This window comes from Salarias fasciatus (assembly GCF_902148845.1).
Source record: "Salarias fasciatus chromosome 7 unlocalized genomic scaffold, fSalaFa1.1 super_scaffold_4, whole genome shotgun sequence".
NCBI classification, from domain to species: Eukaryota; Metazoa; Chordata; class Actinopteri; order Blenniiformes; family Blenniidae; genus Salarias; species Salarias fasciatus.
In genome coordinates this window covers 7,969,550-7,992,238 of record NW_021941229.1, presented here as the reverse complement: position 1 = coordinate 7,992,238, position 22,689 = coordinate 7,969,550, and positions in this window count along the sequence as shown.

The window sequence follows — 22,689 nt, the reverse complement described above, 5'->3', positions numbered from 1 at the left end:
ACAGGAACACCAAACCGTTGGAGATGTTCCGTGCTGTCGTCACATGAAGGTGATGATTTTTAAACACAGACTGCTGAAATCAAGAGATTTTCTTTAAAAAAAAAAAAAAAAAAAAAAAAAAAAAAGATTTTCATGCTTACTCAACATGACACAAACAAAACAGTTCGTTAGGAACAAAACAAAAACTAACATTTTTTAAATTAATTTAGACCCTGTTTAAAAAAACAGTGCTTCAACAGAAAATGCATTGTTTTTGAGTTCTCTTTTCAGTGGAGTTTCGCATTAACACAGCATTTTGTCAATTTACATAAAACAACAGAAACAAAATGTAAAAATGTGGTTAGTATTTGGGACCACTAGTGGGTACTGTTGCTTCTTTTTATCATTAAACGATTTAGAATAATATGCATTAAACATAGGCAATGAGGAATACACGGACAGTTGTATGGACAGAGGAACAAGTTGCTGTTCCAGGTGACTCTTATTATAAAACCACCAAGTCCCAGAAGGATATTTAAACAATATGAAATGGGAGTCAAGACACTGTGCTACACCTTTGTTGTTATTGTTAATATATATATCAACATGTCCAGAAGAACTGTTTTCTACAACTGTGTTTTCAGTGGCTCCAAGCTCCGTTGTTGTGTAAACGGACACCGAAAATGCAACAAAGGCATTCCGAACTGAAAACCCCTGGACCGTTAGCGCTTCTTATTTTCACCTGCAGGGATTTCAGAGTGTGTGTGGCTTCAGGGTATCCCTCTTCTTGGGTTCCCTCAGATAGTTTACAGGAGACTCGGACTGAATTGATGGATTTGCGGATTCTGTCCTGGGCGTGGAACTCCGGACGACCTTTTCACCATCTCACAGATGGTCTTCATCTCCACCTTCACCAATGGCCATGAGGATTGTTTCTAGTCTTCCGTGTCGAGAGACAGTTCAAGCATTTGATTGATTAGAACCTGCTTTGGTTGCTTTCTGTTTTAACACTGGAGTTGTACCAGTAAATCTAACAGGGGCAAGTCTCTATTGTGAATGCAGGATCTTCTCAACAAATGTATTTTCCTTCGGAGCGCCTTGGATTCCCCTTCAATGACCTGAAGACAGTTGTGGGGAGCATGTAAGTGCACAAGTCTGTGCTTTCCTCAGTACCACTGCAGCTTCATGTGGATTTGGAGGGAAAGAAGACGGACGGAGAGGATAAATCACTTCAGCTGACTACCTTGAGGCTTGTAGTCTTGGAGCGTTCGCTCACAGAGCGATGATTGGAGATCAACAACCATCTCTGATTGTGGATTTCCATAATCCTGCAAACTGTTTTTCCCCTTTGGGAAATCTCCCAACATGCATTTCGTTTGCACCAGTAGTTTATCTGCATCTGACGCCTCCACTGTACAGCTCTTCAACAGGTCAGCACACGTTATCTCAAGATTCTATTGACAACTGTTTTTTTGGTGGACGATTTTACGTAATGTGGTGAAAGTGTGAATGCAAACATGCTGCAAACACGTGGATGAAGACAGAAGGAAGGTGTTTTTGAAAGCAGATTTTTGAAACAGTTTGATTTAAGCCGGAGGAAAACTTTCAGATCACACAGCACATGAAGTCGCAGAACCACTGTCTTCTCTCCTTGCAGAATATTCTAATGAGTCGCCGCAGAACAGCAGGAACATCTGCCCTGTGTGGCTGTTTTACTCCATGTTTTAGAGAAATGTGAGTCAGCTGGGTAATCTTATTCTGCCAGTAATTCTGAAATAATTAATAAAGTGGAATTCTTTCAACATTGCAGTGTTGTTGTGGAAGTTATGAAGAGGTGTGTGCACAAAGTGAACTGAAACACTACATTTTGAATGTTTTATAATGACTTGTTGAAGCAGTTTTTCTAAATATCTGTAATTACACCTGCAGACACAGACCATTAGACACATGACTGGAGGGATGTTCTTCAGAACTGGCTCCATGATTAGTTTCAACAGAGTTGAAACTACGTGAAAGTAATCCAACTTGGTCTTCTTTCCATGTTGATTGTTCAGGACACGTGTGTTCTTTCATTACAAACAAACAAACAAACAAACAAACAAACAGACAGACAAACAAACAAACAAACAAACAAACAAACAAACAAACAAACAAACAAAACAAAATCAACAACAATGCCAGCCGGTGGTCTGGCATGAGCAACGTCGTTTTCAGAGTTTCTACCATTTCCATGTAAACGGACATCGTTTTCAAACCATTGCTTTTTAATGGGAAATGTTTTCGAAAACAAAAACACACACAAAAAAAACACAAAAAAATGTGTTTTCACTTGAAACATCATGTAAACAGGGTTAAAGGAGGGCAAAAAATGACTTCTTTAAAAAAATACATTAAAAATCGCGTGGAATTAAACAGCTGTTAGCTTCTTTTAATCTGGAACATGACAGGGATGCACACAGCTCAAGGTCAAGATTGTATTTGATAAACTTCTCAGATGTTTCCTGGCTACATTTAGCCATAGAGCAATTAAAGTATATATGCTTATACATAAAAAAAGACATAAGTAATGCAATTTTGTTCAGGCGCGTGGGAAGGGGTTTTAAGTAGAGGGGGCTAGCAACTGAATGAAGGAGTGACGTTGTTGCATTTTTTTCCCCTGCTGTATAGCACATCACCACTCAGGTGAGCCATATGATACACACAAATAAACATTAGGAACTTCTAACAAATTCACATTTAATACATTTTTTCTCCATAAGGAGGTCAGCAGCAATCCACCATATGACAAGAACAAAAACACTTTCACAGCAGTAAATCACTGCCACTTTAGGAGCTGTCCTTGGTGCTGAAGATGCAAAAAATAAGACTGATGGGTCTATACTCCAAAACTCACTACCTCTGACATGACAGGTAGTAAGGATAGATTTAGAAAAAACATCAACAGATGAACACAAGTCCCGCAAACCAACAGCAAGCACAAAAAAATCTGATATTCTCTCCTGCTTGCTGTGTGCCATCACTGTTGTTTGATTGCGAAGAAGCTGCTTCCGAATGAGGAAAGAGTCTCCTCAGCGTCCTCCACTTAAATTTAATTTCTTTTAAAATAGATTTTTTTGCGTATCCCCACACCTCTGTGTAAATCCATTCCACACATACTTTTTATATTTTTATGTTTTGTTTTGTTTTGTTTTTTTTGTTAATTAAATTTACAGTCAACGCTAATGTAAGGTGCTACAGCTTACAGCTGCCACAAGTGGGGGCTGCTGTCCCGGCAGCACCCCCTTCCTGCGCCAATGATTTTCTTTATAAAACAGAGGCTTCAGAATGAAAACCATAAAAAAAACACTGTTTACTGCAAATACATCGAAATTTTTTGCAGATAGTCACAGCTGAGGCATATTGCCCAACTTTTTTTTTTTTTAAGACGATCTCTTCTGCAGTGGAAACCTGACCAAAGCAGCAGCCAGAACAAGATTAGACAAACTACAACCAACAAAGCATGTGTACAAATATCACACTAGAAAGCAGAGGGTGTGTTTTATTGCTACTTTTAAATGTATTGATAAATGTGAGCAATTCTAGCTTCAGATATCCATACACGTTATTCAGAGAAGGCAGTGCCTCAAGCCCCCTGATAATCTCTGGCACCGCCCTCCCAAAAGAGGCTCCTGCACCCTGAGTTTCCCCAACTCACTGTTACAACATATTTCATTCCAGTTCGCTGCTGCAGCAATTTACAACCTGGGTATTACTTGGAGTAAATTATTGCCTTCCGGACAGCTTCATGTAAAGGTCAGCGCTGTTGTCTCTGTAAAGGCAGAAAATATGGCAGAGCGCTTGAGGTGGCTCACATCGTATTGTAGCATGGGAAGAAGTCCAGCCGCTGTGAGGCTTATGCTCATTTCCAGTCATGTCAGCTGATTCAACTTATACGATTGTTTTCAGACGGCATTTTTATGTGATTGTTATGCAAATATCCCATCAAAACCTCTTCAGCCAGTGTTGGCCAGAGTTTCTTCACAGCCTATTCTCCTCTTTGCCAAAGCAGACAGTCTGTATTTAACATAAATCAAAATGTTTGAAGCTCTTGTAAAACTTAACGAGACATTGTGTAGCCGTGATTTTGTTACTTCCAGGTTAAATGACACTTTTCTTTTGGGACTATATCCATATTATGTGATTCTGCACATCCAGTTTGAGTCCAACATCAACATCCAAATGTTTCATATTGAGAAGCAGAAGGTATCAGACTGGAGAGGCTGACGGGTGCAGAACTCATCCCACTGAGATTTTTACCCCGTCTTAAACCATCATCAAAAGCATCCCTGCCAATTTAGCCTCATGCTTCCCCAATGCTGTGCAGGAGTTTACCATGGGAGCGCATCAAAGTGGCACTTTTATCTTCCCTTTTGCAACCAGGTGCCAAGAGAACCCATAATTTACCTAATCTGATAACAGGTTAGAATTATGCATTAAGCCAGTCCGGGTCCAGATCACCATCTGTAATCAAAGAGGCGCAGAAGACTGAAGGAATCCGATCATCTGCGCTCCACTCTATCAAAACACCCCTGGATGTTGATTTATTTTTCCAACTTCAGCTCCAAATGAGATCAATTTATGCACTTCATTGACTTTCAAACCATCTGGAGATATACATTGCTCCATATGACTTATTTACATTTGCAGCAGTGCTTCAACAGGACTGATGTGTTAAATCTCTGAACATCTCTTGGAGTTATTTCAGCTCTAAAATCAAAACAGCCCACTGTCTCGATATTGTCTTGGTTTTAAAACGGAGCCCTCCTTTGAGATCTTCCTGCATTAATCATCATTGCGTTGACAATCCTCCGCGTGCAGGGGGAAGGTGATTGAGTCGTTAACACGTGATTGCATGCCTGATTGAAAGGATTTCTGCTGGTGTCTCTCCTCGGAGAAAATCTCCAACACCCACTGATAGCCGAGCAGCAGTCTGCCGCCGCCGCTCGCTGTTCGTCTTTGTTATCGCGTTCTTGCAAGGGATCAGCCATGATGACCGCGGTCCCGGTTTCATTTCAGCTAGTGGAGGTTGAATCATTGCCAGCAGCTCTGCTGCTCTTAGCTGTGCAGCGGCAAACATCTGACAGATGTGGGGGATCTGTGGACTTACATGCAAGCTGGAATCACTGAAACAAAATGGAAATGAGAGTTGAACGTGAAGGTGAACAAGCCAACAAAGAGCATTATAATAATGCAGTCCAAAGAGACGCACTATAATATAACTAATGTAGTTACAGTGAAAACAGCAATGTTGTATATTACTTTTTGAAAAAAAATAACATTGATTTTATGGATTTTATGGATTTAATGGATTCGAAGCAGCACTTAGATTGGAATTGCATCATATGAACACTTCAATAGACTCAGACTGACCCTCATTGAAATTATACATATACTTACATACTATATTTATATCATTGTCTCTTCCTGATTCGTTTTTTCTTCTTCTTTTTGTTTTGCTGCTACTTCTTCTTTGAAGCTCATCAGGAATGCAAGAGCTACTGAAGAGAGCCATCGATAGTTAAGACAGTAGCTGATACTTCTCTTGGAGCTCTACAAAACCAAGCAAACAGTACAATAATGATCAATGTAGCTCCATGAATGGTGAAAACATCTCCAGACTGCTACCATTCATCCTGATTATGACAGATAAAAGATTTCTGGAGAGATTGGTCCCAGTGGCTTTCACCTATCATGGCAGCACAGCTTGTTCTTGGTTGACACACAAAATGGACAAGCTCGTTATTTTTTCTCCTTAATATATCAGAGAGTAACCTGTAAAGATGAATATGCTCTTAACACAGCGGCTGTCCTTGGACTGAAGTGGGACTTGTTTTCCCATTGAGCTTAATATCTGCAGCAAAGTTTAATTTAGTTAATTATGAGTGAACATGTATCATTCTTTTGTCTGTAATTGAAATAGTTTATGACTAAGTGGTAACCAGAATTGCCATCACTTGAAATTTGGTGAATAAACTAGACAGAGAGACACAGGAACACAGACACACCGACAGAACACACACAAGACCTGAACAGAAACCAAAGCCAAAACGGGTCCATGTCATAACTCCCTGTACTATTTTTCTATGTGATGATAACTCATTGCACAATTGTACCACAGCATGCTTACATTACATGTCTATAGAGGTAAACATTGTCGTCAAGAAGGAACCTCAACCCTGGAAATCCCACGGTCGTACAATTACAATTTCAGGTTTTGGTACCTCAACAAACAACAGCATTTAGATGATGAATGTGTTTATTAGTCTGGCCTTCAGGGCTGCAAACTCACACAACCTGCAAACATTTCTTTATTCTCAGCTCTTTGTCTTCTATTGGATTTCTCAGGATTCAAGTAAATTAACTTCCTTTTTTTTTTTTTTTAAATAATGATGACATCATCTATAGCATGTATATATCTGGTTATTATGAAATATATTAATGTTCAGGGACAGGTGAGACGGATCATGAGTGGTAGGAGGAGAACATAATAGCCAGTCATATCCTTAAATTGCTGCAGACTCGGTGTGATACTGTGATAAATTATTAAATGCTTCAATTTGTTGATTAAACTTTACTACATTTTTTTTGTCTAGAATGATGAAGTGATTAAATTGAAGTGTTAATAAAACATTTGCTTTGCAAAGAAATGCTCCTTTTTTAACAATTATATCAAAACATGTTGTGAATGTTTTCAAGTTAAAATGGTATAACAACAACTAACCTATAACGCCCGGAAGAAGAGTGCAAGGTATTTCTGATTTCACATTTTCTAGGGTGCTTAAAATCCGGATCAATATTGGTAAAACTTCAAAATGCCACGGGGGGAAGCTTGTTTGGAACAGCTGCTGAAAACACAGAAAGCTGTGAATGTGAAAACCGGCACGAATAAAGGCGACATCAGATGTTGACGGTAGTAAAGCACGGGTGGGAGGGAGCGGCGAAGAACCTCGGTGGCATGTGAGAACTCCCTGGGCTCACCGGGGAATGGACAGATAGCCTCGCTGCTACCAGTTTAATATCCAGGGTGTGCAAATGATCCCTCGTGGCAACGCAACCAAGGTGGCACCATCTGCTGTCAACAAACGTGACAAAGCAAACTGTCCACACAAACTGGCAATCTGGAGCATCTCCTGCAGCCATGTGTGTGTGTGTAACAAACACACACATATCTCACAGACAGCACGGCTTAAATGTAATGTTACCAAAAGATATCCTCTAAAATAACTTCCACATATATTTCGGGTGTCAGGCTGTGAGCACAGTCAGTGCAAAAAGGGGAAAAAAAAACCCAACAGATGAAACACTCGGCTGTCGGGCCACACAGCAATTTCTGGAGGAAACATTGTTTCAAGCCTTGAATACTGTAAGTTGGAGTAGTTTTGCGGTAGTTGACACCTCCCCACAAACCAAAAATGAAAAGGAATTTGAAGATGAGTAGCATAAGAGAGGCTGAAGACGCGGGGGAATGATACTTATTATTTCTCTGGATTCCCTTTCACCACAGCAGTTGGTTCTTCCTGGGGTTCACAATAAGAAACAATAAAGAGAAAAACTGAAAAGAAAAAAGAGCTGAAGCGAGACTGAGTTGCCTTGGCGTGGTAAAGTTTCGACAGGCAATATTAGTGTTCCTAACATCACTAATGCTGTATTTGAGGAGTTTGTTTAAAAAAGTCACATCGGCCACTGCTTAATGAGGAATAAGTTTTATTGTGGTCATAATCTTGTTTTAGATATGATGGCTGCTTGTTTTTAAGACTTCTAATGTTACTACATCAAAGAAAAAGTGTGGTTTTTAGTGGTAATTGTTTGTTTTTATGAAAATGCACTGAATTTCATCACTCATAATATTCACCACAACAAAGAAGAACTTTCAAAGTTTAAGCTTAAACATGATTAATTCTCTATTTTATTGCCCCGACCCACTCAAGATGAATTTGGGCTGCATGTGGCCACTGAATTAAAAAATGCTTGACACTGCTGCTGTAACATCTTGTACACTCTGCCTTTGTATATCATTGTTTTTTACAGCATCTTGTTATTTATAGACACATAAATGTCAAAAAGGTTGAGCACTGGAGTAAAATGTTTTAACACTAGGTTTACCAAGCAGGGGCCGGTTTGGCCCAACCCATCCCAGAACCCAGAGAGGGGCCACAGTGGCTCAGTGCTTTTGAATACACAAGTCGTTGTCCTCCAGCCAGCCACCTTTCATTTGTAAATGCAGCCGATACACAATGCATCATGCAGGAATGAGGCCCAAACAGAGGGAGAAGTGTAGCACACACGCCAATGTTCAGCTGATGTTTCTAAAACTCTCTTCATGTGATAGTTTGTATCAGTTTGACACAAATGACCATTTTCAGAGAATTGGGGAGTTTGCACATTTTATTAGTGTGTGTATTTCATAGTTAAAAAAATAAGATATATTTTACAGTGCATCTGTGGGTGCTGTGTATGAAAACAATATTTGTCATAACATAGTATGTACAGTGCCTTGAAAAAGTCTTCACCTCTTTTGAATTCTTTGCCCTTTTTCTTAAATTTCATACTTTGAACATTAAGTTATAAAATTGGCATATTTTGTGAGGAACCAACATCAAATGGGACACAACTGTGCAGTGAAATGAAATTTGTACAACATTTAAACTTGTTTTTAGAAATAAAAACCTGAAAAGTGGGATGTGCAATATTATTCACCCTCTTTTCTCATAGTGGCTTCAGAAGTTGTCTGATTGTTTCCTAAATGATCAAATGTTGAGCTAATGACTAAACAGAGTCTGAGTGCAATCTGATCTTAGAACAGATGTGACTGGTCTGCAATGGTCCCGATGGTCTGTAAGAGAAACAAACGCAAAACTGCACTCTTCTCTGTGCCACAAAATCAGTCCTTCTGTTGAGGGGAGGTTTGAGGTGGCCTTTTCATAAGGCTACCCCTGCACTGAAGTGCCTTGCTCCCCTTCACACTCTGGCCCCCAAACCCCCACCACACAAAACAAATCCATTGTTTGGAGAAAGAATCTTCCTCCCTGGCTCCCCCCCCCCCCCCACCCCCAATAGGTATGCATGAGCCACCAACCCGGCAGGTATCGGCTGCATTTACAAAAGAAAAGCAGGCCAGTGAGTGGCCGCTGAGCTGTGCACTGAAAACCAGGGGAAAAGGGGAAGAGTTTAGAAGATTTTAGAAGTAGGAAAAAAAAAAAAAAAGAAAACTTGGGATTACAAAAAATTCAGTCTTTTTGGAAAGAGTCTTCCTGGCCGATTTGCCAATTTTATGTATTTATGTTTGCAGTATGAAATTTAACAAAAGGTCAAAAAATTCAAGGAGGAAATATACTTTTGCAAGGCGCTGTATGTGCTTGTAGAAAATATAACACTGAATCTGCATCTAATGTAAAACTGAAGTAAGAGGTCGACGCAGTTTATGTTTTTCATTTCTTCCTGTGACATATTGATGATGCACAGAATTCAGTCTGCCTGGCTGATCCGGGCAGCTCCCGACGAATCTTATTCATTGTGCCAAGGATGGTGGTCTTCCGTCAGAGGAGTTGTTTGGCGAGAGCCAGAGACATGAAGAAATTATCTGTTGTTACCGTTCTGCCTTTGTCCAGAAACGGCTCCATCAGCTTCATCACCACATCTTCTCCCACTCTCACTCCCTTGGCATGGCTGGGGTCTTTCCCAACATAGGGGACCATGTTGCACACGTACTTATTCTTCAGGTCACATTCCACCCAGAACTTTATCCCAACCTTGTCTGGTTTTGTTGCAATGCATTGCAAGAAACAGCAGTGAGACTTTGTTGGGAACAGCTGTTTGTCTGTGGTGATGTGCCTGCCTGGACTGGAGGACCAAATGCAGTTTGCAACAAAGAAACTCCAAACATTGGAGATTGTGGGAAACCTGTCAATCTCAACTGGGTCCCAGTCAAACCCTGGGAGTTACATCACAATTTGTGATGGTTAAAAAAGTTCATTGTGTTTGGAAAGAATCTTCTCTGCCAAACTCAGGAGGAAATCTCAAAGTAGTTCCTGGCTGTTTTCAAGCCTCCTCCTCCCCCTCAGAGGTATGCATGAACCAACTAGCTGGAAGGTATCGGCTGCATTTACAAATGAAAGGTGGCTGGCTGCAGGAAAACGACTTGTGTATTCAAAAGCACTGGACCACTTTGGCCTCTCTGGGTTTCCTAGGGAGGCCAGAAAATCCTGGTATTCCTAGTGTTAAAGAAATGTTGAAACAGGCTGGTGAAAGCAAGCGGTACTAATGAGACAAGCAGCAAGAGGCAGCGGTGGCGTAAAACTGAAGGGAGCAAGCCTGTAAATATTAATTTTCTGGTCTCAGTTGATGTGTCACTCGAGCAAGACCCCCAACTCCCCACTCAGGTGGTGTCAAGAAGTTCATCTGCTGGTAAAACCTGCTCCAAACATGTGGATCAGACCATGATCCTGGAAAAGAAGCAGCCAAAAACACATTTTGTGTGTCTGCAGCAAACAGCAGTAGAAGCAGCCTTTCAGACAGCCAGAATATATCACAGGTCAGGTTTCTCACATGTTTCATGTGGAAGAGAAATGGCAAGAATGTTGGGTTATAAACAGGTTAAACTGCAGTTGAAGGCTGTATCAAGTAAATCAAAACACGATCTGAAAACATTGCCTTCTTGAAAGTTTAATCAGCGTTCATTCTCTTTAAATAACCATGCTGGGTTCACACAGAAGTGGCCATCTGGCTTGTTACCAGCGTACAGTTCAAATTCCGACCTGTTTGTTCTGCGTAGCGGTCTCATGGTATGGGGTTGAATTTGTGCCTATGGCATGTGCAGCTTAAACATCTGCTGGAGAACAAACATATGCTCTCATTCAGGCGATGTCTCATTGTGTAAACCAGCAGGACAACACTGGACCGCAAACTCCATCCAAGCCAACAGCATCAGAAGTGCTGTCATGCTCTTCTTCACTTCTCAAACATTCGGATGAGAGGCTACGCCATTAAAAATGGGTATATCCAAACTTTTGCGGAACGTGCTGTCATAGAATTTACAATGAGCTGATATTTTTAATGAGATTGTAAAAATGTCTTCCTGTCATTAAGTTCCATATGCTTCATTCTAGAGAAAGTGTGAGTTTTACGAGTGTCGCATCACTCACACTTTCCCAGTTTTGGAGGAATTAGAGTTGTAAATTGTGCGTACAGTTTCACCTTGCACTGGTGTTTTATGATTATGATTTTTTAAAGGCAGTTTTGGGAGTGCATTAAGTTGATAAAACATTTTGCACAAGTTTATCAATAACAAAATAGAATGGATACATTCAATAGTGTTGGAAATCTTTCAGGTTCCCCAAAATAACTTTAAAAAACAGTTTAATACTATATTGATGATTTTATTTGTGTTAATAGTCATTCTGCTATTAATATATTTTTACTGAGTGTGTTGTTGTGTGTGGACATGTGTTGTGTGTTCGTTGAGGGTATGTCAGTGTTTTTTGAGCTGCTGAAGCTATTCTATTATCTACACGTAAAACTGCCTTTATGCTCCAGGAGGCACTGAGTCTCCAGAGACTTAGTGGCCCACTGTTGCCAGAAATTTACTTTATTAATAATTTAAATTGCAATCTGTTGATCTATCTGGTTCTGGAGGTAACTGCAGCGCCTAGCTTCGCCATCTGCTGGTACAATGTCGCGTAACAAGACGGATTGTTCTGGAAATAACTGCTTAGCTTGATAACTTGTAGACTTCGCTGCAACATTGATTTTTCAGGAGTATGTTTTAATGTGTTCACTAAAAAATATTTTTCACATTGGCCTTCATTGGCCATTTTATAGCAACACATTTCTGCCTGTGCCTATGTAAGTGTTGATCTTTTTTATTTTGTCATGATTTAGATGGAATCTAAGGAAATGGGTGATACTTTTGATTTGTCTTGACCAAATCTGACAAAATTAGGATTGCTGTCTCAGGAAAAAATAATAAACTCTTTCTTCATAGTAGCAGAATTGTATTTTATTGGAGAAACTCCACCTGCTGCCCTCCACCAGCCTCTAGAGGCCTTCGGTACGATTTACTAGATCCATCACTGACTTGGCACACATATAAAACAATCGCATGACCATGTGTACAGTCCACCTCTGAGGCCAGAAGTAAATGACCACTCTGCTGAGCGTTGGAGGGAATTCTCACCAGCCCATAACTCATTAATACAGGAGGAAACGGCACAGCAACGGCGCCTTGCTGCACTCGCAGTTCACCGCCGGCTACATCAGGACTTCCGCGATCCAAGTGCGAGGACGGCGCAAGGGTAGAAATGAGACTTCCAAGAGCGTCTGTGAGCGATGTGGAAATTAAGCAGCAGCACATCACAACCACAACAAGGCGCGACTGTTAAAAATAAGACTCACTCGCCCTTAAAAATAGCTGCAGGCAGACAATGTCTGAGACGAGCTAAGAGACGATAGCATCTTTCTACTCATTGCCGCTCTCGTGGTGAGCTCTTTCTCTCGAAGGCCGTTCTGCAGTAAAACAGGAGGGAACATGATTCAATGATGTTCTGTAACCATGACAAAATGACTCTGCCTGGAGAGGAAGGCTGTTATCAAGCTAATCCCAGCCTACAGTCAGAGCATGTCCTTTCTCTTGAGGAAACCGTGGTGGATACAGTTGGTGTTGTTGAAGTTGATACTTTGGTGATTTGGTTTATGAGACCAAAATCCATCACAGATAAGGTAACAGCTGAAGGTAAACGAGAATTTAGCGATTTGCTGCTGATGCTACTAAAGTGTGTGTGAGCCACAGTTGGTTGATCTTGCGCATTTCTGCTACAACCCTGTCCGGGTATGATGGTCTGCATGTATTGTGTGAAAATCTGCTAATGAGGCTTAAATGTTAAAAACGTCACTTCAGGGTGGTGTAGGAGAGACCACCTAACCCAAGATCAAGCAAAGAAAATGACCAGAGCATTTCAAGACCATGGCAAGATGACTCTTTTAAGGAACCAAGACCAGTCAAGACCAGAACATCCCAAGAACAAGACGAGACCAATACATGAAGGAGCTGAGACTGAGTCAAGACCAGAACATCCCAAGATTAAGACAAGGCCAAGACTTGAAAGGGTCAAGACCATAAAGCCCTTAAAAATGTGTTGTCAAGACCGGTCTTGAGTGCTTCAACACGATCTCTAACATGATAATGGTCTCTGATATGAAATATTTCTTGAAAGATACTTTGTCTTCAAGTTCTCTGGGACACAATGCGAAGGATGCATTGTTTTGCCTTAAGTCACCTTGGATTCATGAACTTTCATCCAAAAAAACAGCACATGCTATTCTCGTAATACTTGACTACATGACTTGGGTTGACTGAAATGATGCCAGAGAAGGGTTGAGTTCTACAATGAGCAACAGCCTTGCTTTCAATCAGCTGATTTTGAAGCCAATATATCATTCAAAAAATATTCCATATCAGTCTCTAAATTAAGAACAGCCTTTCTGAGTGTTCTCCGCTCTCTCTGAGATAATGCAGTTCAGACACATGGTTAAGTATGTTCATTTTACATAATGAATCTTTGTGGAATCCTTGGTGAGATGCTTTATTGAAGTTTTTTTTTATCCGTTGTTCAGACAGAGATCCCGAACTAAATGGAAAAACACTGCAGCAGCATGTGAGACTTTTACAGAATTAATAAACTCCTGCCCCTGTTGACCATTAGTCTTACCTTTCAGCTTCACTGACAGTGACATGTGGCAGGTTTTCGCCCTCCTATCCATACACTCGGGTGAAAACTATCCCCCTAAGTATTGCAGCACTCGCTCTACTGCCCAGTGAAGACTTTAAGCTGCTGCGAAACCATTTTACATCATCCCACCGTCATCTGTTCCAGCTAACTTACAAGTGCAGTTTATCGACCTTCTGTTGTATTAATCATCACTTGTATGGACAATTCCCACGAGCTGATGCTCAGTGCCCACAGGAACTGCTGCTGTAATATGTCTGGGATGTGGTTTGGCATCGTCTGCTGTGATGAGTAAGTCCCTCGCTGAAATGGGTGGTGTGTGGACGGTATAATATTGCTTCAGAATCAGTAAATATTGTTCATGATTGATTAATTAACACATGTCCTGGAAAGGTGACAGCAGTTCTGGCTTATCTCATATTTTCTTGTCTTTCTCTTCTCTTCTCTCCGTCACTCATTAGACTGATCCGCTCAGTGCTGACAGCCCAGGGTGCGATTTACTGTGGCAGGCGTACATGACCTCTTTCTTCTTAATTGTTTTATCAAAGCGGGGATGAAACACAACTTCCCCGCATAGTGATTAAAGCTACTTTGCCAGCAGAGCGGACAAAACACATCAAATAAATGATAAACCCAGAGTAAAGCTGTCACTTGCCACACTTTGAGATTGAAACTCGCAAAGTCACACTCATGCCAAACACAATTTGTCTAAAGAGGAACTTTCTGTGATTTACAGATGCTCAGATTTATTTATTTATTTGTTATAAACAAGAGGAGAGCAATTTCTTATAGGAAAAAATTTTGCCTCATGTTCTGAGATAGTAGGAAATCTGTAGAATCACATGAGACCTTCACTATATGGTACCATCGCCACCAACCTCACCATTTATAAAACATCCTTCATTCTCATTTTTTGAACATTTAACCATGATTTGATGCCCAGTATCCACAGGAAATAGTGTGATAATACAGCAGAATGTGTTTTATATTGTCTTCTGCTAAATATGCCTGATAGACCTAAAATATTGATTCAGAATCACTAAACACTATTCAGATTGTCTTGATTGAGTTGGTTTGAAGACACACAATGCCCCAAATAACTGTAAAACCATCAATTGAGTCAAAATTCTGCAGCAAGACACCTGATAAGAACTCACAGGCAATATCATATTTCTTCTGTGTCAATTTGTGTTCCCTGGATTTGTAAAAGTTTAGAATTCAATTAAGTCTTGTCTTAACATACATAACTGTTAATAACCAGCCTCCATCACGTCTTAAAGAAGTGTCAGCACCAAATTATCCCAGTAGGACACTTTGTTCTCTGAGCATTGACTTAAAGGAAGAGCGTCAGTTTTTTTTCTATTTTCCAAATCAGATTGACAGTTTTCTTATTGGATTAGTTCATAAAGTTGACAAAGTTTACACCACAGGGAGACCATATTGCATGTCACTAACTTTGTATGTCTCTTAGTTTCAAGTTGTGTTCACACATTATTTTAAAGTGAAAGCAGAAAACTTCTGTTGCATTTTTGGGCATCCGTTTCCATGGTGGGGGGCGGAGCCACTTAAATCACGACTTTTGACTCTTTTCTTCCAGGACTTGGTAGTTTTATAGTTGAGAGCCACAGAGTAATGACCTGATTTTCTCCTCTGTCCATACAAATGTCCATGTACACTGTTAATGTTTACAGTGTATTGTTTTGTGTGTAGCACGTGTGTTTTATTTAAAAAAAAACATGAAAAACAGCACCTACCGGTGGTCAAACATGAAAACTGTAGTGTTTTCGGCATTCCAGAACTTTTCAATGTGTTGTCCACTTGTTTTTCTCTTTCCTGTTATTTTCACTCTTTTTTTTCTTCATATTTTGTATTTCATTTGAATCTAAAGTGCTACTTCATGATTTGCAGTTTATCAATAAAACATAGGTGAAAAGAATGAAATTGAACTCCATCTCCTTAGATATGCAATCAGCGTTACTTCTTTTGATATTCTGAATGCATGATGATATTGTTAGTGAGCAGCAGCTCTCCTCTCCATGGAGCGGCTGGGTCTAACGCTGGCCACTGTGCAGGGCTGAAAACCTGAGCATTATGGAGATGAGTGCTGACAGCAAGACACTCCTGGAGCACAGGCCACATACTTTCACTCCTATTCCTCGGGTGATGCAGTCATTTCCCCTAAAAATACAGAGATTTGAATGCAGCACTGCCTGCGTGCTTCAAGATCACGGTCACCCAGGACTCATGTTTGATTTTGAGATTTTTTTGAAATTATGTAAATCTCTCAATGATATCATGCATACCAGAATAGAACACCACTGCAAAATCCTGGCAGTTTCCACAATGGTAAATATTAATTTTGAGAAGTCTTAGTATTTGACTGCACAATCTTTCACAGCATTGTGAACCTTTTCCCTTTTTTATTGCAAAAAAAAAAAAACAAAAAAAAAACCTCTCAACTGTTCCTAGCACTGCACTCTTCTGGACAGAGATCTCAGATGTTGTTCTCAGTATTTCCTGGAGTCAAGCTTAGGGTTTATTGCCCCTATTGTCCCGATCACCACTGGCACCACTGTTGCCTTCACACCCCGCATCTTCTCCAGCTGCTCTTTCAGCCCTTGGTATTTCTCCAGCTTTCTGTGCTCCTTCTTTCTGATGTTGCCATCACTGGGGATTGCTACATCAATCACTACTGCTCTCTTCTCATGTTTATCCACCACCACTATATCAGGCTGATTGGTCATCACCAGTTCGTTGTTTGAATCTGGAAGTCCCACAGGATCTTGACTGGTCTATCGCCACCACTTTCGGGGGTGTGCTCCATCTAGACTCTGGAGTCTCCAGTCCGTACTCGGCACAGATGTTTCTGTTTACTATGCCTGCAACCTGGTTATGGTGTTCCATGTATGCCTTTTTCTGCCAGCATCTTGCACCCTGCTGTGATGTCCTGTACTGTTTCAGGGGCTTCCTTGCACAGTCTGCACCTGGGGTCTTGTCTGGTGTGTTACACCTTGGCCTCTATTGATCTTGTGTTTAGGACCTGATCTTGTGCAGCCATGATCAATGCCTTTGTGCTGTCTTTCAGTCCTGCCTTTTCCAGCCACTGGTATGTCCTCTCTATGTCAGCCACTTCTTCATGCCGTGGTACATGCCGTGAGGGATTTGTCTTTCTCAGGCATTCATTTAGCAGTTTGTCATTGGGGGCCATTTTCTGGATGTATTCTTGGAGGGATGATGTTTCCTCCTGGATGGTGGCCTTAAAGGTGCATTGAGGAGTTTGCACGTTTTATGCGAAACAGCGCCCCTGTTGGCCTTATGCAGCTTAGTGCCTGTGGCTTTCATGCACGGAAGAGGGGAACTCCTTCCTCGCTCTTTTAGTAGCGCTCGAGTAAAATTTAAGTTTCTTTTAGCTGGTGGAGTCTGTGCTGGAGCTGTGGCAGTGCTAGAAGCCAGTCTTTTCTTATTTTCTGGAAGATCCTGCTCAGTTGTTGCTCACTAAGCATCTGGCGGAGTAATGGCGGACAAAACGAAACCTAACTAAATCAGGCCAGCCGGAGCGTGCATTACATCATTCCTTTCAAATTCTCCCCCCAAAAAATTCTGGTGCCGGACCGGCACTGCAACTTTCAAGTGACAATTTAGCACCGTTAGCGGTACATTCAAAAAACTGACTCAAACCCCTCTTAGAGTTAACACATTAACATTTCGTTTTCGTAATTAAAGCATATTATGTCCAACAAAACCTAAATATGTTTCATAAATGTGACCTAATTGTAATTCATTGGGCCGCCTGTACCACTCTCCAACTCAAAATAAATGTGTTTGAACAATAGTTTTGTAGTGGTGGTAGTGCTGCAATGCATCGTGGGAGTTTGGGATGAAATATTCAAGATTTAAACATTGTTTTTGTGGTTTATTTCGATGTTCTGATGTTAATACTGTTGTTGGTAGTTGTGTTTTGTTGTGTTCTTGTTCTTCAGTGAAACTAAATAGTTCAGTTACTTTTCATGTCAAACCTGGAATGAGAAGTGTTGTGCATTTCATCAGGTACTGCTACTGCTCCTATGATTACATAAAAGCTCCCGAGTGCCTCTGGGAGTAGGAAAGGCCTGAGGCATCCTGTGCAGCATACGCGGATCTAGGGGGTGGCTACTTGGGCTCAAGCCCCGGATGTTTTTTCAAGAGCCCTGGATCGCGGATCCGAACTGGTCTGAGTATAATGTGCAGTACTGGAGTGACCAGAGAGTGGCAGCATGCGCTGGAGAGCAGCCAGCAGTCTGCCGCCTGTCCAGAGGAAAAAGCGTTCACGTCCATGCGTGCAAGTCGCTGCTCCTTGATTCCACTGCTAACCAGAGTTGACTCAAGTCATGGATATCAGAAGATTTTTCGAAACGCTGACGTCGCCACCAGCAGCAGCAGCATCAGCAGCAGAAGCTGCTACACAGGTTGATGTTCCCGGTTTGTGAAACTCTGACTGATTTTGCTGGCTGGCTGTCAATATTATCCGTTAATACCAACAATAACACAACCGCACTGAAAATGAAAGACAGCAAGGTCAATGTTGCATTCCAGGATAAGACTACCAACCCTTTATGAAATGTGAATGAAAAGTATTACTAGCAAAATGATTAAAGTATTTATTGTGCAGAAAAGTGCTCCCTGTCAGTGCTTTGCAATTATATAGGATGTTTTGGGATTATTTTACTGTATATTACTACTGCAGATGTATAAGCTTGCGCTAATTTTAGCTAATATGTACACTTTTGGGTGGTTCAATCAACAGTTAATAATGTATTTTTCAGCTAATCCAAGGGAGTTTAAAACAGTTCATTTATTTGAAGAAGAGGGAGAATTTTCTAATCTCATCAAGAAACATTTCAAACATTTAAACTCAGCATGCGGATTTTCACTTGGATTTTATGAACTGTGATCTGAAAAGCAACTAAAGCTGTCACACAAATGTAGTTGAGTGCAAGGACAATATTTCCCTCAAAAATGTAGCCTACCTTAAAATGGAAATACTCAAGTAAAGTAAAAGTGACTAAAAATTGTAAGTGTACTGTCCACCACTGATGTTAACATTACAGAAATCACGCAGAAGCCACTTTACACATTTAACTTACAGCCTGTGTGTATGTACGTGTGCACAATGTATATTTTGAAATATAGGTCAGCTGCCATCCTGCAGTGCAGTGTGTCATCTGCAGTGGCATCAGCTATGGCGTTATATTTGTGCCACAATTCCGACGCGAGCAAAAGATGAAGAACGCGAGCGCACCTACAATTTTGTGCGCTCGCTCGACCCGCCTCTCTCTCGCTCTCTCAATCTGCCTCCTGCGCTCGCTCGAAGAGCCCTGTGCGCTCGCTCCACGGTGTGCGGTGTTAGAATTCTGCCACGCTGATTGGTTGCTGCGGCTCCAATCAGATTTTAGCATTCCGGAAGTACGTCTACAACCAACGAAGAAGAAGAAGAGAACGTAAATAAACAGCAAACCTTTTGATTTCGACAACAGACAACGGAAAGTTTACCACCACAGCCACAAGTAAGTAGTTTGTTTCATTATATTATTACGCTACCGCATTGTGATAAACTTAATCAAATAGCGGTTTTTTGGTAAGCTTGTGTGTCTTTACATTTTGAATTACATTAGCTGTCCAATGCTAAGTTAGCCTATCCGTGTCAACGAGACAAACACATGCCAACACGTTTATAATGTAAAGTAAGTAAATCTGTCCCAAAATAACAAATCAACTCCCAAAGCATCATATAAATTGTTTGGTATTGTAAGGATAAAATTCAGCATTCAGCATTTCTTAGTCTTCAAGGTTTTGAGCAATTCTGTGAGTGTGTGTGGATGTGTGTGGAATACTATAGCCTTTATTTATCTCACCATGGAGAAATTTACCATTACAGAGGCTCAAAGAACACACAGGGGCAAAACAGTGAGGGAATGTGTAAGGAATAAGAATAAGTAATAGTGCAAATCTTAATAAGAATAATAATAGGATAATATAATATTGAACTAAAAGGAGGAAATACCTAACTTTAAATACAACATAAATCTAAAATATAGCAGGAGCTTTAATATATATACTAATATGTAGAGTATGTTTTAGTGCAACTGAATGTGTGTATGATGAAGTGACTATGATTTATTATGGGAGTTAAAAGGTGACCATGATTGCAAGACAGTATGTCCAGGGTTATTGCTCATATTTGATATGGTAGAGTCTATGTAAATTGTAGTTAATGTAATGACCTGCTTTGTGAGATTTACTTTTTTTAAATGTCTTTCTTTTTTTTTTTAATCTTTCCACTCCAGGACATCCATCAGACCTGTTTCCCCCAGACACAACTGACTGGTTGCCATTAGTGGATCTGGGCCACAACAAGGTCCCAGCACCACCTCCAGCAGCCCAGGCCCGTGATGAACGTGCTAGAAGCCGCAACAAAAGGAGGAAAGATTCAGAAGCTGCTGAGAGTTTGGTGGCTTTACAGAACATGTCATGAAGTGACTGTGTGACCAGTGGTTGTGAACCACTGGAGGAGCAGACCTATAAGCTGCAGCCAGAAGAGGATGGAACTGATCAGGAGTGTCAGGCCTGATCTCACTGGCATCCTGGTCACTGGCATGCAGGATGAGATCAACTCTCTCACTGCAGAGAATTTAGAATGAAAAAACAAACTGACAGCTACTGAAATTGGAGAAGAAACATTAAAGATGATGACGAGAATGTTCGTTTTTATATATATAACATATGCCATATTGATGACGATGATGACAAAATTGTGCACCTGTGCTGTGCACTGATGAACATCAGTGACACCGTTGTGCCTTTTGACTAAACTGTAAATGTTTCTGCGCAGTATTAAAGAACAGCTGTATTCTTTTTCATGAAAACTTAGGACTCCATGCTACTGCTTTTTACGTTTTGTCGTAACATGTTTCACATGACTTGTATTTGAGCTGCCAAATAAAAATATGCCCTTCTGTTTAGTCGGTTACCAATTGAATGATAAATGCAAAGAAACAGTTCCACTCGAAAAACAGCTTTATTTGGTATCATCAGATTCACGGACAGTTAAGAGGTAAGAACCAGTTACATTGGACACATATATTGTAGGTTCCTGAATAATGAAGCCCAAGCTTGACACTCCTATCTCCTCCTGAAATCCACACATGAAATACAAAAAACTCCACAGAATCCTCTTGATTCACTCAAACTGTTTAAACTTCAAAGTCGTGTTACAAAAACATTACGTCCAGAAAAATAAATGAAATAACAAAGGTAATATCCAGAGATACAAAGAAAAAGAGAGAGGTAAAAAAAAAAAAAAAACTGGCTCCACTCCACTTGCCCAACTGTCTGTCTGATGCAGGACAGCCACACACAAAACGAAACTTAATTTTTTAAACAGGCAATTAAATATGCAAACTTCCAGAAAACCTCAGTTTACTCCATAACACCCAACAAACCTGATCCATATGGATTTTTAACCTTAACTTATTACACATATTTTACCTAATCATCTGTGAATATTTTAACCTGTAAATAATCACTTCGCATCTCAAACACAAATAAGCATTTAAATATGAAATGACAATTTTCACATTGATAAACTCAAACTGTTTTTAAGTTCCTACATATATGTTGGTATGGATTTTGTCACAATCCTTTCAGTATATGTAAAATTTTTCAGCAAGCTGAGTAGACACCAAAACACACCTCCAGCATTTATGTAAAAACAAACAAGAAAAGGTCAGATAACTTCAAAATAACACATATTTACTACCGCAACTTGAGTCACATCTCATTCTTCGTTGGCTCTGGACATACTTCCGGAATGCTAAAATCTGATTGGAGCCGCAGCAACCAATCAGCGTGGCAGAATTCTAACACCGCACACCGTGGAGCGAGCGCACAGGGCTCTTCGAGCGAGCGCAGGAGGCAGATTGAGAGAGCGAGAGAGAGGCGGGTCGAGCGAGCGCACAAAATTGTAGGTGCGCTCGCGTTCCTCATCTTTTGCTCGCCTCGGAATTGTGGCACAAATATAACACCATAATCAGCCAGTGAACCACCACGTGCTGTTTCAGTGGACATGAGGCATAAAACAATGAGTTCAAGGCTGCTGGTGGGAAGACATTTGCATCATTAAAGGGTCTGATTTTTAAGTGTTCTCCGTGCCTTTCTCAGCTTTGAATTGGTGGTAAGTTGATGTTAAAAAAAAAAAAAAAGAGATAGTTTAGTGTGCATGGCACAAAAAAAAGCCGGAAAAAATAAATTGGCATCTGCACCCTCAGGGCGAAGCCCCTGATCTCCTAGAATCCTAGATCCGCCCCTGACGTGCAGCATCAGCCCACATGAGCGATGTAGGCATTGGATTTCCAAATAATCATAGTAAGTTAAATAAAACTAATCGTCCTAACGACTTAGTAGTGGACAGCCATTGTATTTGACATATTTGACAAAAAATGAGTTGAACAAACTCAATTATATTGGTTTACACAGAATAATTCAGTTTTGGTTGGATCTAAAGGAACAAAACAAGTTGGGCAATCTCAAATATATTGTCCTGTGTAGATGTATTTGATTTGAGTTGGGGCTACTTATATTTTTTGGATGGAAATCCTGCACACATTTTAATTGTGTTCATCCAATGAATAAGTTTTTTGAGTGTACCTGCAATTAATATGTCAGGGGACATTGTACACATCATTAAAAATGTGCAACATATTTATGGTGGAAAATAAGTATTTTTAAAGTTGAAAAACTCCTTAAAGCACCTTTAACACTCACCAGTCCTCGGCCTCCGTCACTGTGCTTCATGTACAGCCTCAGGACGCTGGACTTCGGGTGGAACCCTCCGTGCATTCTGAGGAGTTTCCGGGTCTTGATATCGGTAGATTGCATCTTTTCCAGTGGCCAGGATATTATACCAGCTGGGTAT